Source organism: Ranitomeya variabilis, chromosome 7 (genome assembly GCF_051348905.1).
Source record: "Ranitomeya variabilis isolate aRanVar5 chromosome 7, aRanVar5.hap1, whole genome shotgun sequence".
Classification (NCBI taxonomy): domain Eukaryota; kingdom Metazoa; phylum Chordata; class Amphibia; order Anura; family Dendrobatidae; genus Ranitomeya; species Ranitomeya variabilis.
The window spans coordinates 23,806,837-23,821,500 of NC_135238.1; the positions used below are offsets into that span (position 1 = coordinate 23,806,837).

General features: G+C 45.3%; 1 pseudogene across 1 annotated transcript in view; it reads left to right on the forward strand.

The window, feature by feature from the left end:
* The window catches only part of LOC143785572 (uncharacterized), a 40,967-nt pseudogene that overhangs the window by 12,017 nt on the left and 14,286 nt on the right, over positions 1–14,664 (forward strand). Inside the window, exon 2 of the transcript XR_013218019.1 lies at positions 11,711–11,821. The product of XR_013218019.1 is annotated as an uncharacterized LOC143785572 (transcript). The remainder of the gene's footprint in view (positions 1–11,710; positions 11,822–14,664) is intronic.

A 14,664-nucleotide genomic window follows, 5' to 3' on the forward strand; every position in this document is an offset into this window, starting at 1 on the left:
ATGGATTTTGTCACAGATTTGCCTCGCTCCTCTGGATGTACAACCATCCTTGTAGTTGTGGATCGCTTCTCCAAGATGGCCCATTTCATTCCCTTACCGGGACTACCTTCAGCTTCAGAATTGGCAAGAATTTTTTTCCTTCATATCTTCAGATTACATGGACTTCCTCTGCGAATTGTGTCCGATCGGGGGGTTCAATTTACCTCCAAGTTCTGGAGAGCTCTCTGTAAGCTCTTAGGCGTATCCCTGGATTTCTCCTCCGCCTACCATCCGCAGACCAACGGGCAAGTGGAAAGGATAAATCAAATCTTGACCTCCTATCTACGCAACTTTACCAATGCTCATCACGATGATTGGGTGTCTCTTCTCCCTTGGGCTGAGTTTGCCCATAATAATCATCCTAGTGAGGCTACTTCTAAATCTCCATTTTTTGTGGTCTCCGGTCTAAACCCGGGAGTACCCCTCCCTATGTCTTCTTCTTCGGGTGTACCTGCTGCGGATTCTCTCTCTTCTGAATTTTCTCAAATCTGGCGAGAGACAAAGGAGGCACTCGTTCGGGCCTCTGCCCAAATGAAGAGACACGCTGATAAGAGGAGAAGAGATCTTCCACCATACCGTCCTGGTGATAAAGTCTGGCTTTCTACTAAACATATCCGTTTGAAGATCCCTTCTTACAAGTTGGCTCCTCGATACATCGGCCCCTTCGAGGTTCTGGGACGTATCAACGACGTCGCTTACAAATTGAGGTTGCCGGCTTCGCTCCGAGTCCCTAATGCCTTCCATGTCTCGCTCCTGAAGCCCCTCGTCCTTAATCGGTTCTGTCCTGCACCACTTGACTCTCCTTTGCCTCTAAGCAGTGACAACGATTTCGAAGTAAGGGATATTCTGGCCATGAAGAGGATTAGAGGGAGAGTCTTCTACCTTATTGATTGGAAAGGGTTTGGTCCTGAAGAGAGGTCTTGGGAACCTAGGGAGAACGTTAATGCCCCACGGATTCTAAATAGATTCTGGGCCAGCCTCAGAGGGGGGAGTCTTAAGAGGGGGGGTACTGTCATACCCGCTGCTGCAGCTCCTGCTCCTGTCGGCTCTTCCCGCTGCAGCCGCCGCTCTCTGCGCCGCACCGGTTCTCTGGTTTCTCCTGCTGTCTCGCCCGCTGCTGCGGCTCCTGCTCCTGCCGGCTCTTCCCGCGGCAGTCGCCGCTCTCTGCGCCGCGCCGGTTCCTCCTCCTGCTGTCCGGGGATTCCGGCGTGGTGTCCGCGCTTCCTCTCTCCCTGCGTCTGCCCCGCACATGCGCCTTAGGACGCGGGTGCCCGCTCCTCACTCCTCTTAACCTCTTCCACGCTTCCCCTCCCTCCAATCAGGTACCTCCCACGGCTATATCAGGCGGCTCCTCCATAACGGAGGCGCCTGATTACTATTGTGCTTCTTGTGCTCTAACTCAGGTCCTTGTGGTTCGGTCTCTTGCCCGTTCCTGTCTATTCAGCTCTTCCAGTCCTACTCCCTGGTTTTTCCCTTCCTCCATCTCCCTTGCCTTCCTTCGGTTCTCTCCACCTCCCTTCCATTTGTTTTCTGTTGCCATACCCTACCTGCCTCTCCTCGAGCCGTCCCTCTTGGCATCAGCTGTTGCGGTACTCGACCTCCTTTGGCCTGCTCCCAACTGTCCCTGTATAGGGGTAGCCCCCCGGGCCCGCTCGCCCTTGGGTGCGTCAGTACCGTGACCCAGAGGGTCCACTCTCTGTCCGTCTCCTCGGACACCACAGTGGACAGGAGTAGTGCTACTGTACAGTCTATATATACACAGTAATACAGACACTGAGAATTATGCCCGATATACAGGACAGGGGAAGTAGTACTGGGCAGTGTATAGGTACAGAATAATACAGATATTGAACTTTGTGAAGAATACTGCAGACACAATTCCATGTCAATCATCTGTATACAATGGGCATGGAATTATAAAAAAAAATCCTTCGGCACATGCTGTGGTAACATGACACCTGGCCAGCTTCAATCAACAAAGGATTCACAACCCCATTAGCAGCTGGTATGCAACCTACAGGAAGACCCCCTGTGGATCCAAGCCATGTGGCCTTAAAGGGAGGGTGCCGTGATTTTAGTTTTTGTATTAATAATTATTGATTATACAATCAATTATTTTTTAATACAAAAGTAAATGTACCTCTTTCATACTTTTTTATTTATTCACTTTTACATTCACCACTGGAGGCCGCCATTTTCCTTAGTGTGGGTGTAAGTGTCTGCGCACGACACTTGCACACCTCACTTACGGCAGCCATGTACATAGGAGCCAACGGTCGGGCTCCGACCGCATCTCCTGCCTCTCAGCTGTGACTTGGCCACGCCCACTGAGCTGCCACGTCACAGCTGTGAGAGGAGATCGCGGCCATTTTGTTTATTTCCCTCTGCCATCGCACACACAGCTCAGTGCGTGCGATGGCAGAAGCTGCTGCCGGGAGAAGCTGCTGCCGAGGATCCAGGGTAAGTATCTGCATCGAGGAGCTGTGATTGCAGCCTGTACTTAGTATTACATTACAGGCTGCAATCACTGCCGACCTGTTTAGAGCACAGCAGGGAAATCGTCACACTGCTCTGCCCTGAACATGACTCGGCACTTCCTGGTAGAGGAAAGAAGGTAAGTACAGCGTTTTTATTTTCTTATGCATCTACCACTGCTACCAGCCCCTATATAGCACCTAGCACTGCTGCCTGCCTCTGTATACCACTGCCTGCCTGCCTCTGTATACCACTGCCTGCCTCTGTATACCACTGCCTGCCTCTGTATACCACTGCCTGCCTGCCTCTGTATACCACTGCCAGCCTGCCTCTGTATACCACTGCCTGCCTCTGTATACCACTGCCTGCCTCTGTATACCACTGCCTGCCTCTGTATACCACTGCCTGCCTCTGTATACCACTACCTGCCTCTGTATACCACTGCCTGCCTGCCTCTGTATACCACTGCCTGCCTCTGTATACCACTGCCTGCCTCTGTATACCACTGCCTGCCTCTGTATACCACTGCCTGCCTGCCTCTGTATACCACTGCCTGCCTCTGTATACCACTGCCTGCCTCTGTATACCACTGCCTGCCTCTGTATACCACTGCCTGCCTGCCTCTGTATACCACTGCCTGCCTCTGTATACCACTGCCTGCCTCTGTATACCACTGCCTGCCTGCCTCTGTATACCACTGCCTGCCTCTGTATACCACTGCCTGCCTCTGTATACCACTGCCTGCCTCTATATACACCTACCACTGCTACCTCTGTCCTGGGTAGCTAATCCTGTCCCGTGTACTGTGTCCTCAGCAGTCAGTATCACACAGGACAGGATTAGATACACGGCTCAGCAGTCGGTATCACACAGGACAGGATTAGATACACGGCTCAGCCGTCGGTATCACACAGGACAGGATTAGATACACGGCTCAGTAGTCGGTATCACACAGGACAGGATTAGATACACGGCTCAGCCGTCGGTATCACACAGGACAGGATTAGATACACGGCTCAGCAGTCAGTATCTAATCCTCTCCTATGCACTCCTCTCCCCCCCGCGTGTCTTTCCTCAATGTGGTTTATTATTTTTGTTGTGGGAGATGAGGGAGTCGAGGATTATGCATTCGGTCTGGTTTAAAAAAGATTAATAAAGGACTTTATTCTGGCCGAGTCTTTATTTACAATACAACTATAGGATTAGTAATGAATGGGTGCCTTATAGACGCCTCTCCATTACTAAGCCGTGGGCTTGATGTCACCGGACAATATGAAGGTGACATTAACCCCACAAATATGAACCCCACTTGCTACCGCTACAGGGCAAGTGGAAATTGCCAGGCAAAGCGCCAGAAAAGGCACATGTAAAATGCGGCTGAGAGCTGATGTTTTTAGCCTGGGGGGGGACAGTATCCATGGCCCCTTCCTAGGCTATTAATGTCAGCCCGCAGCTGTCTGCATAATATTTGATGGTTAATTAATTAATTATAGGGGGCCCCACATCTTTTTTTGGGGGGTGTCCCCCATTTTAATAGCCAGTAAAGGCTGCAAGTACAGTTGGGAGCGTGTGAGTGTGAGCACACCCTCCCACCCACAGACCAGTACACTGCTCTCCTGAAATACTGTGCTCCTGTCACCCTGCTCCTTCCACCATACGTCTCTCACCTCCCTAGAGCAGCACAATACCATATGGATCACGTATAATGCCGCTATATATATATATATATATATATATATATATATATATCACATAATACTCCCATAAAGACCACACATTATGCCAGGATATTATAATCTAATATATAAAGCTGAATGTGTGTGTGTGTGTATGTATGTATGTATGTATGTATGTCCGGGATTGGCATCTGAACCGTAGCAGCTACAGCCACAAAATTTTGCACAGTCACACGTCTGGACCCCGAGAGCGTCATAGGCTATGTTGTGAGGTGAAATTTTAACCCCGCGCTTTCCAATTCACCAAACAATTTTGCCCCTATCTACATAATGGGGAAAAAGTGAAAGGAAAAGTGTTGGAGGCGTCGCAGCTACAGGCACAAAATTTTGCACAGTCACACGTCTGGACCCTGAGAGCGTCAAAGCTATATTGTGAGGTGAAATTTTAACCCCGCGCTTTCCAAGTCACCAAACAATTTTGCCCCTATCTACATAATGGGGAAAAAATGAAAGGAAAAGTGTTGGAGGCAAATTAACAGCTGCCAGATGTGAACAAGGGGGACTTAAAGAATGACAGCGATGGCACCAAAGAGTATATACTGTACAGTTGCTAAGGTGGGGCCCCAACATGGGATAATCACACCACCACGGGGATATGAACACACACACAAAATGCGCCACACACTACCACGTGCTCGAACACATATACCACCCTCAGTGCACATTTCACCACACATACACCAACCTCGCCACATAAAAGTAGAAACACAAAAGTCGCCGCTCAAAACTCGCCACGCGCAAAACTCTCCACATGCAAAACTCGCCACACGTGCAAAACTCGCCACACGCAAAACTTGCACACGCAGAAAAATTGCCACACGCAGAAAAATTGCCACATGCACAAAAGTTGCAACACATGCAAAAGTTGCCTCACACAAAACTTGCACATACTCAAAAGGCACCACACATAAAACTCGCCACGCGCAAAACTCGCCATGCGCAAAACTTGCTGCACACAACTTGCTACACTAACCTGTCACATGCAACTCGACACACAAAAAGTTGCTACACGCATGTCGCCACACAAAACTCATCTCACAAAAGTCCCTACATGCATGTCGCCACACGCAACTCAACACACACAACTTGACACACGAAACTCGCCCTAAAACACACACAAGTCTGGTATCCTTCAAAAATAAAAATCTGATTAATAAGCAGACAAACTACAAGAGCAACAAATGTACCATATAGGAATCCGGCAGCTGTCAGTCACATGACCAGTCTATTATGTGTATGTGTGAGCTAATATATACTGCCAGGGGGTGGGCTTACTGTTGGCTGGGGATTTATCAGGCTGCCATTTTAGCTTACAAATACTGAGGTAAAAATACTGACCAAATAACGTGTGAACGAGGGCTAATACAGGAGGAGATGGCATACAGCTATATACTATATACAGGAGATGACACACAGGTATATACTATTTACAGGGGAGATGACACACAGGTATATACTATATACAGGAGGAGATGACACACAGATATATACTATATACAGGAGAGATGACACACAGGTATATACTATATAGAGGAGGAGATGACATACAGGTACATACTACATACAGGAGGAGATGACATACAGGTATATACTATATACAGGAGGAGATGACACACAGGTATATACTATATACAGGAGCAGATTACCTACAGGTATATAGTATATACAGGAGGAGATGACACAGGTATATGCTATGTATAGGAGGAGATGACATACAGGTATATACTATATACAGGAGATGACACACAGATATATACTATATATAGGTGAGATGACACACAGGTATATACTATATACAGGAGATTACATACAGGTATATCTAATATATAAAGCTGAATGTGTGTATGTATGTATGTGTGTATGTCCGGGATTGGCATCTGTACCGTCGCAGCTACAGCCACAAAATTTTGCACAGTCACACGTCTGGACCCCGAGAGCGTCATAGGCTATGTTGTGAGGTGAAATTTTAACCCCGCGCGTTCCAATTCACCAAACAATTTTGCTCCTATCTACATAATGGGGAAAAAGTGAAGGGAAAAGTGTTGGAGGAAAATTGACAGCTGCCAGATGTGAACAATGAGGACTTAAAGAATGAGAGCGATGGCGACAAAGAGTATATACCGTACAGTTGCTAAGGTGGGGCCCCGACATGGGATACTCACCACACACGGGGATATGAACACAAACACAAAATGCGCCACACACTACCACGTGCTTGAACACATATACCACCCTCAGCACACATTTCACCACACACACACACCAACCTCGCCACATAAAAGTCGAAACACAAAAGTCACCACTCAAAACTCGCTACATGCAAAACTCGCCATATGCAAAACTAGGCTCACGCAAAACTCGCCACACGTGCAAAACTCACCTCATGGAAAACTCACCTCATGCAAAACTTGCACACACAGAAAAATTGCCACATGTACAAAAGTTGCACCACATGCAAAAGTTGCCTCACACAAAACTTGCACATACTCAAAATGCACCACACATAAAACTCGCCACGCGCAAAACTCGCCATGCACAAATCTTGCTGCACACAACTTGCTACACTAACCTGTCACATGCAACTCAACACACAAAATGTTGCTACACGCATGTCGCCACACAAAACTCATCTCACAAAAGTCGCTACATGCATGTCGCCACACGCAACTCAACACACACAACTTGACACATAAAACTCGCCCTAAAACACACACAAGTCTGGTATTGTCCTTCAAAAATAAAAATCTGATTAATAAGCAAACTACAAGAGCAACAAATGTACCATATAGGAAATACGGCAGCTGTCAGTCACATGACCTGTCTATTATGTGTATGTGTGAGCTAATATATACTGCCAGGGGGGAGGGCTTCCTGTTGGCTGGGGATTTATCAGGCTGCCAATAGCAACCAATCACAGCTCAGCTTCTATTTTGCTACAGTTAATTAACCTGAGCTCTGATTGGTTAATATAGGCAACAAAGACATTCTCAGTATAACAAAGCTAATATATGTTGTGAAATGCTTCTATTTGCTTAGTTTTTGCCTTTTAATAATTACATTTCTATCTATTTGTTTTGTGGTTTTTGTGTGCAGAATAAATTTTTGTTAACACATTCTATTTTGCTAACAGCAGTCATTAACCCGGGCGAAGCCGGGTAGTACAGCTAGTATATATATATAATATCACACATTATGCCGCCAAGTATTGTGTGATCTATGTGACGGTATTATATGAGATCTATATGGCAATATTATGTTTGATCAGTGTTGTGGAATGATGTAAAAACTATATGACGGTGGTATATGAGAACTATATTGTGGGATTATGTGTGATCTATGTGGAAGTACTAGGTGAGAATTATATGGCGGTATTTGTGATCTATATGGTGGTATGTGAGAACTGTATGACAGTATTGTGTGATCTATTTGATAGTATTGTGCGTGATGTATATGGCGGTATTATGTGTGATCTATATGGTGGCATTATGTGAGAACACTATGGCGGTATTATGTGAGAACTCTATGGCAGTATTATCTTCAGAAAGCGGACCCATTCTATGGTGGTTCTGGCTGAGCACCTGCACGTGGGTCTGGGGTAATAGAGGGGGCAGCATGACCTCCAGTTAGGTGCAGTCAGGGCTGGTGATGCAGCTGAAGAGAGGGGTCTCATTTTTATCGTTACTATAAGGCTACATTTCCTTCCCAGCATCACCCCGGACTGCGCCTGTCGTCTCGCTTTCACACATCGCCAGGACAGGATGGAGAAGACAGGATCTGAGGAGGGGAATGGGGTCTGCATGCAAAGTCTGGCTCAGAACAGGCCATCAATCTGCAGAAATGTTTCCTGGATTTCTGTGGAGCAGACGGTCCATCCATGTGTATAAAAGACAGCGCTCTATGTGCATACAATCCCTGGCTGCTCCGCGCACTGAACATGGTGCCCCTCCATAGACCAACACACTGCTCTCCTGAAATACTCTGTGCTGCTGTCACCCTGCTCCCTCCACCACATATCTCCCAGAATCCTTGCTGTCTGCCTTCCTCGGTGACTGTCTACTTGTCAGTATAAGGCTGCGGTCCCACTATCAGTATTTGGTCAGTATTTTACCTCAGTATTTGTAAGCCAAAACCAGGAGTGGGTGATAAATACAGAAGTGGAGCATATGTTTCTATTATACTTCTCCTCTAATTGTTCCACTCCTGGTTTTGGCTTACAAATACTGAGGTAAAATACTGACCAAATACTGATAGTGTGACGGCAGCCTTACTCTGCAGTCACCAACAAAATGGCTGCTCACTGGGTTCCTGAATATCATCCTCTCATCCCTTAGCAGACACCCAGAAGGGAAGGAGAGGAGACATCACACACAGGTCAGCAGACTCCGCCCATAATTACTGCAGTGCTGTAATGTGAGCTAGTTGTACACTAGGTTTTTCTGAAATTGTAGCAGCTGCTCCCCCTAGTGTTTAAAAGTGGAAATTCCAAAACTTTTCAAATTATTTTTCATATTTTACTAAATTATAAACAAATGAAAATATTTTTTAAGAAAATTTAAACATTAATTCTTTACATTTTTACAATTGCTGTAAAAATATTTTTTTTATGGCACCTTCCCTTTAAGGTACCGTTACACTAAACGACGCTCCAGCGATATAGACAACGATCCGACCTAAACTAGATCGCTGGAGCGTCGTTGTTAGGTCGCTGTAGAGACGTCAAACACAGCAACTCCAGAACGATGCAGGAGCGATCCAGTGACGTAACGGAGACTCACTTATCGTTCACGCTCCATGTAAAACATTGCTGACATCGTTGCTTTTCCTGTCAAACACGACGATACACGCCGACCTGACGACCAAATAAAGTTCTGGACTTGTAGCTCTGACCAGCGATATCACAGCAGGATCCAGATCACTGCTGCGTGTCAAACTCAACGAGATCGCTATCCAGGACGCTGCAACGTCACGGATCGTTGTCGTTCTCGTTGGAAAGTTGTTTAGTGTGAAGGTACCTTTAGTTCTTTGTTCAGCCACCTAGGATTTCATAAAGGAGTTATTGAAATACTATACGTCCTAGCTGTATGTCGTATGTACTGTATTTCAGATATACCCAGACCAGAGCAAGCACCTGTCTGGGTCTGAAGTCATTCTAACATGCACAGGAAGGGAGCTATATAGAACAGCCACTAGCATCTAGGTAGCAAAATTGTGTTTAGTCTCTGAGTAACACAGGCATGGTCATATCCGATGGCGCCAGAACCGCTGCCCTAGGACCACCCAAAAAGGAGTTATGATCTTTCATAGATTTAGGGAGATTTATTTCCAAACCTCCAGGGGAGGAGATTTAGGTTAAGCCCAGAGGGCAGGAGGGGAGTGACCCATAGGGTTTAATGATTGAGTGCAGCATTTCCTATAGCTTTTTCTCTGGGAAGCTGTGAGGACAAGTCACACACAGAACAAACCACAAGCCTGCGGAAGCCCCTCACCCGCAAGCCAGGCCTTTCATCTAACTGGTAACTGACTATATGTTCTGTTTATACCCTTTGTCCTACCACTATTGTATTTGCATACCTGACCTTATATATGTATAACCATTGTGTATATACACTCACTGGCCACTTTATTAGGTACACCTGTCCAACTTCTTGTTAACACTTAATTTCTAATCAGCCAATCACATGGCGGCAACTCAGTGCATTTAGGCATGTAGACATGGTCAAGACAATCTCCTGCAGTTCAAACCGAGCATCAGTATGGGGAAGAAAGGTGATTTGAGTGCCTTTGAACGTGGCATGGTTGTTGGTGCCAGAAGGGCTGGTCTGAGTATTTCAGAAACTGCTGATCTACTGGGATTTTCACGCACAACCATCTCTAGGGTTTACAGAGAATGGTCCGAAAAAGAAAAAAAATCCAGTGAGCGGCAGTTCTGTGGGCGGAAATGCCTTGTTGATGCCAGAGGTCAGAGGAGAATGGGCAGACTGGTTCGAGCTGATAGAAAGGCAACAGTGACTCAAATCGCCACCCGTTACAACCAAGGTAGGCCTAAGAGCATCTCTGAACGCACAGTGCGTCGAACTTTGAGGCAGATGGGCTACAGCAGCAGAAGACCACACCGGGTACCACTCCTTTCAGCTAAGAACAGGAAACTGAGGCTACAATTTGTACAAGCTCATCGAAATTGGACAGTAGAAGATTGGAAAAACGTTGCTTGGTCTGATGAGTCTCGATTTCTGCTGCGACATTTGGATGGTAGGGTCAGAATTTGGCGTAAACAACATGAAAGCATGGATCCATCCTGCCTTGTATGGAGCATCTTTGGGATGTGCAGCCGACAAATCTGCGGCAACTGTGTGATGCCATCATGTCAATATGGACCAAAATCTCTGAGGAATGCTTCCAGCACCTTGTTGAATCTATGCCACGAAGAATTGAGGCAGTTCTGAAGGCAAAAGGGGGTCCAACCCGTTACTAGCATGGTGTACCTAATCAAGTGGCCGGTGAGTGTATAGTGTATTGTCTAGTATGCCCTTAAGGTGAATAAATATATAATTTAACCTTGGGCTGCTCTTTTATCTTCATCCACGAATCCACACATCTGCTCCTCGGCCTAATCTCACGTGCTACTGAGGGCGGCTTTCTGGTCCGATATAACCCTGTTAACGGACCAGGCGTGTATCAAAGGTGGAACTGGTGGCAGTCCTCCCGGGCTGATCAGGTTCTGTTTCACTGGGGTTGTGAAAGGGGCCTCTCAGCCTGTCAGGGTTGTGGCCAAGTGTAGTGTCACGTCAGTGACTGCGTGGGCCACCTTCTCACTCCCCGTACCTCCCTGGGCCCATCTGGACAGGAGGGGCTCTGTGTAAATCTGTGCCAAATTGACCTTACGTGTTCCTAGGGGATGCAGAATGTCACTTTGGTACAAGTGGGGAGACCTTGCCACATAATCCTGCTGATGTAATATTGACATCAGACGGGGTGACGAGGTGTGGCTCCTTCACGTTCCCTCACATAAACATGTTTTATTTCTATGGTTTTAGAATAGACCATACTGTGCTGTGTGTAATTATTAAAAAGGGACAGACAATTTCTCTAACATGACATTTATATCATAAGTGAATGACATAATATAGTGTGTACCCCAAAAATATAAAACTTCCAGACGAGTCAATCTTAATCTGATGAAAAAATTAATAATGTTAGGGCACCCGAAATGTGAAGACAAATTAATGAAGGAAATAATATTGTGTAATGTAGTGCACTTAGCGGACCCGGCTCCAGTGACCCCTGCTTCCATCACTATGCGTTGCTGTACTGACGCTGAGGGCAGCCCTGGTGATATTGGTGGTAGTGATCTCGCAATCAAATGTCGGCTCAGATGCCACTCGAGTTAGTAGTTAAGGCGTCTATATTGAACATTCCATGTGAGTTTTCCTTCTGTCTGTGACTTTACATTATTTTCACAGTTTTGAAATCCTGGGAAAATCTGCTGAGAAATCATCCTAAAGCCGTAATGGAGAAAGGAGAAAGCGATGTGCGGGGAGATGAGTGGCGGTGCAAAGAGGAAGATCTTACAGGTAACCGTCCTGATGAGGAATCAACACAAAATAAATAAGAGAAGAGTCACATTCTCCTCATTCACCAGAGTGGACAATTCTAGGCTAGATGTTTTATATTATGTGGGTTGTTTTTTTTTTTGTCCGTAGTGTCCCCAATTCAGCGAAAATTCAGATTATACATGGCGCTGTGTGTGATAACACCGGCTGTGAGTAGTAGTGTAGCATACCTATTACTCGTCACATCTAATCTGACAGGTGCCTCGCCCCCTATCAAAGTGTATAAAACGGTCTAACCCCTCCCCTCCGCAGTGTGTAACCCCTCCTCCACAGTGTGTAACCCCTCCCCTCCGCAGTGTGGAACCCCTCCCCTCCGCAGTGTGGAACCCCTCCCCTCCACAGTGTGTAACCCCTCCCCTGTTATATTTTGTAGTGTTATTAGTGTATCTATTAACATTGATAGGAGCGTTATCAAATCATTAAATTTGTTTGATAATGTTGCTAGCAATTAAATAGTTATTACTATTTTGTGTCTGTACGGCGCAATGATTTTGATAGTGACACGATCAAAATAGCTTTGATAGTCAATTAATGTCAGACTTATTACCATGTTGTGTTACACAATGAATTTGATATTGTCATATTATATATGTCTCTATCAAATGTGATTACTTGGCCTCTATTATATGATAGTATATTTCTCAATATTATGAAAAAATTACAGACATTGTATGAGTTTTAAAGATTTTATTAAAAAAAAAGTATGTATCAAACACAGCACATTTCTGCCGGATTACAGCATGATATGTAACAGCATACAGCGGTGTTGAATATAATATAATATAGTATCACTGGTATTTTACAAATTTAGAATGAAGTGTTGTCAGCATAATTTTTCCGCATCCTCAGGGTCTGTGTTAGGAGGTGATTGCCAAATAGATAACAGATACCAACAGATAAAATAACCAGAACCACAGAGGCGCCACATCCTGTCCAGATGGTGTCCAGTGATAGTATCTGATAGAGTGATGTAACATTGTCAGCTAAATCTCAATATTACATGATGGTGACAGCAGAAATTATCCAGTTCTCGCATAGAGCCAAGCATCGCTGCTTATAAAGTTACCTGTCCTTAAGGTAGTGTATGCCGGACATAAGTTATATGGAGTCTGTCAGCAGTTCCTGCAAGATGAAGGCATTGAAGCTATGGCCTGGCCCACCCGTTCCCCAGACCTGAATCTGATTGAACACATCTGGGACATCATGTCTCGCACCATCCACCAACGTCACGTTGCACCACAGAGTGTGCAGGAGTTGGCGGATCTTTTAGTCCAGGTCTGGGAGGAGATCCCTCAGGAGAACATCCGCCGCCTCATCAGGAGCATGCCCAGGCGTTGTAGGGAGATCATACAGGCATGTTGAGGCCACACACACTACTGAGCGTCATTTCCTTGTCTTGAGGCATTTCCACTGAAGTTGGATCAGCCTGTAACTTCATTTTCCACTTGGATTTTGAGCATCATTCCAACTACAGACCTCCGTGGGATATTAGTTGTGATTTACATTGATCATTTTTAGGTTTTATTGTTCTCAACACATTCCACTATGTAATGAATAAAGATTTACAACTGGAATATTTCATTCAGTGATATATAGGATGTGGGATTTTAGTGCTCCCTTTATTTTTTGAGCAGTGTATATTCTAAGTAACTTATTTGATATGCTAAACCAGTCAGAGCTTTTTTTTTAGAAAAAAAACAACAAAAACCTGTTTTAAAGTAATTGCATCATAGACACAACCAAGAGTACATTATACCAGAAAGTAGAATAATTCCTGGGGTTGTCTAATCATATATTTGCGCCAATGCTTTGACTTCCTAATTTGCGACCATACGGCTCCTCCCCCCTGCATGTAGTTGTCAGGGAGTGTGTGAGACGGACACCACCTAATAGCACTGACTCCGGAGCATTTCTCTAGACACGTGTCAGGAAATAGGAAAGTTCTGATTACTTCACTTACACATACAGAGCTCTCAGCTGCAGTTTCCTCTGCCTCCCAACACAAGGCTGGATTTCTAAGCCACTCTTTCTCTTTCTGCCTGTGTGTGTAATCCTATACATTCCCCCCCCCCCTCAAGAATTTTTATGGCTTTGTGCTGCAAACAGGTCTCCCTACACTCCTCATTCCCCCCTCCCAACTGATACTAGCTAAAACTGGTATAGAAAGCATGAGCTTCTATTGTTCTTTTAAGGTTATATATATTGGCACCGATCAGGGCTAGAGATATAAGGATTATATATTCCGGATGTCCATTGAGGGATCTATAACTCCTTGAAATCGCTAGAAGCTAAACCCAACGAGTGCAAAGAGCGAGTTTCTCCGTAAGCGGGTCGTGTAACTACGCCGTGTTTACACTTAAAAGAAATGCCCCGACGTGATGCACCTCCTGATCATTATGTCTTTCATATACGAGGTATATACATACAGCAAACTAGGCATAAAATGGTTGCCTTAACTCTAAGAAAAGGGGAGGATTCAGCCTCTAAGTGAGGTCTCCACAGGGGGAGTGCCTTGGTTTTAGGCTAGGAAATAAGTGAGTGAAGCAGCAGTCTTCACGTGTCTTTGTCCAGGGTCTAGCTACTATACAGATGCGTGCTATGTATCTAGATGTGTCCCCTCCTCCACAGCACACGTCAGTCATGAGATATGATATAACGAAATGTAAGTGTTTTTTTCAACTTTAAACCCATTTTATTTGTAATTGTACTGTACATACGATACTTGTCTTCATTCTAATATCTTTTATACCTCTGTAAACACTGCCTACTTTTTTTTTGGAGTAAAATATAAAATTACTAGCTTG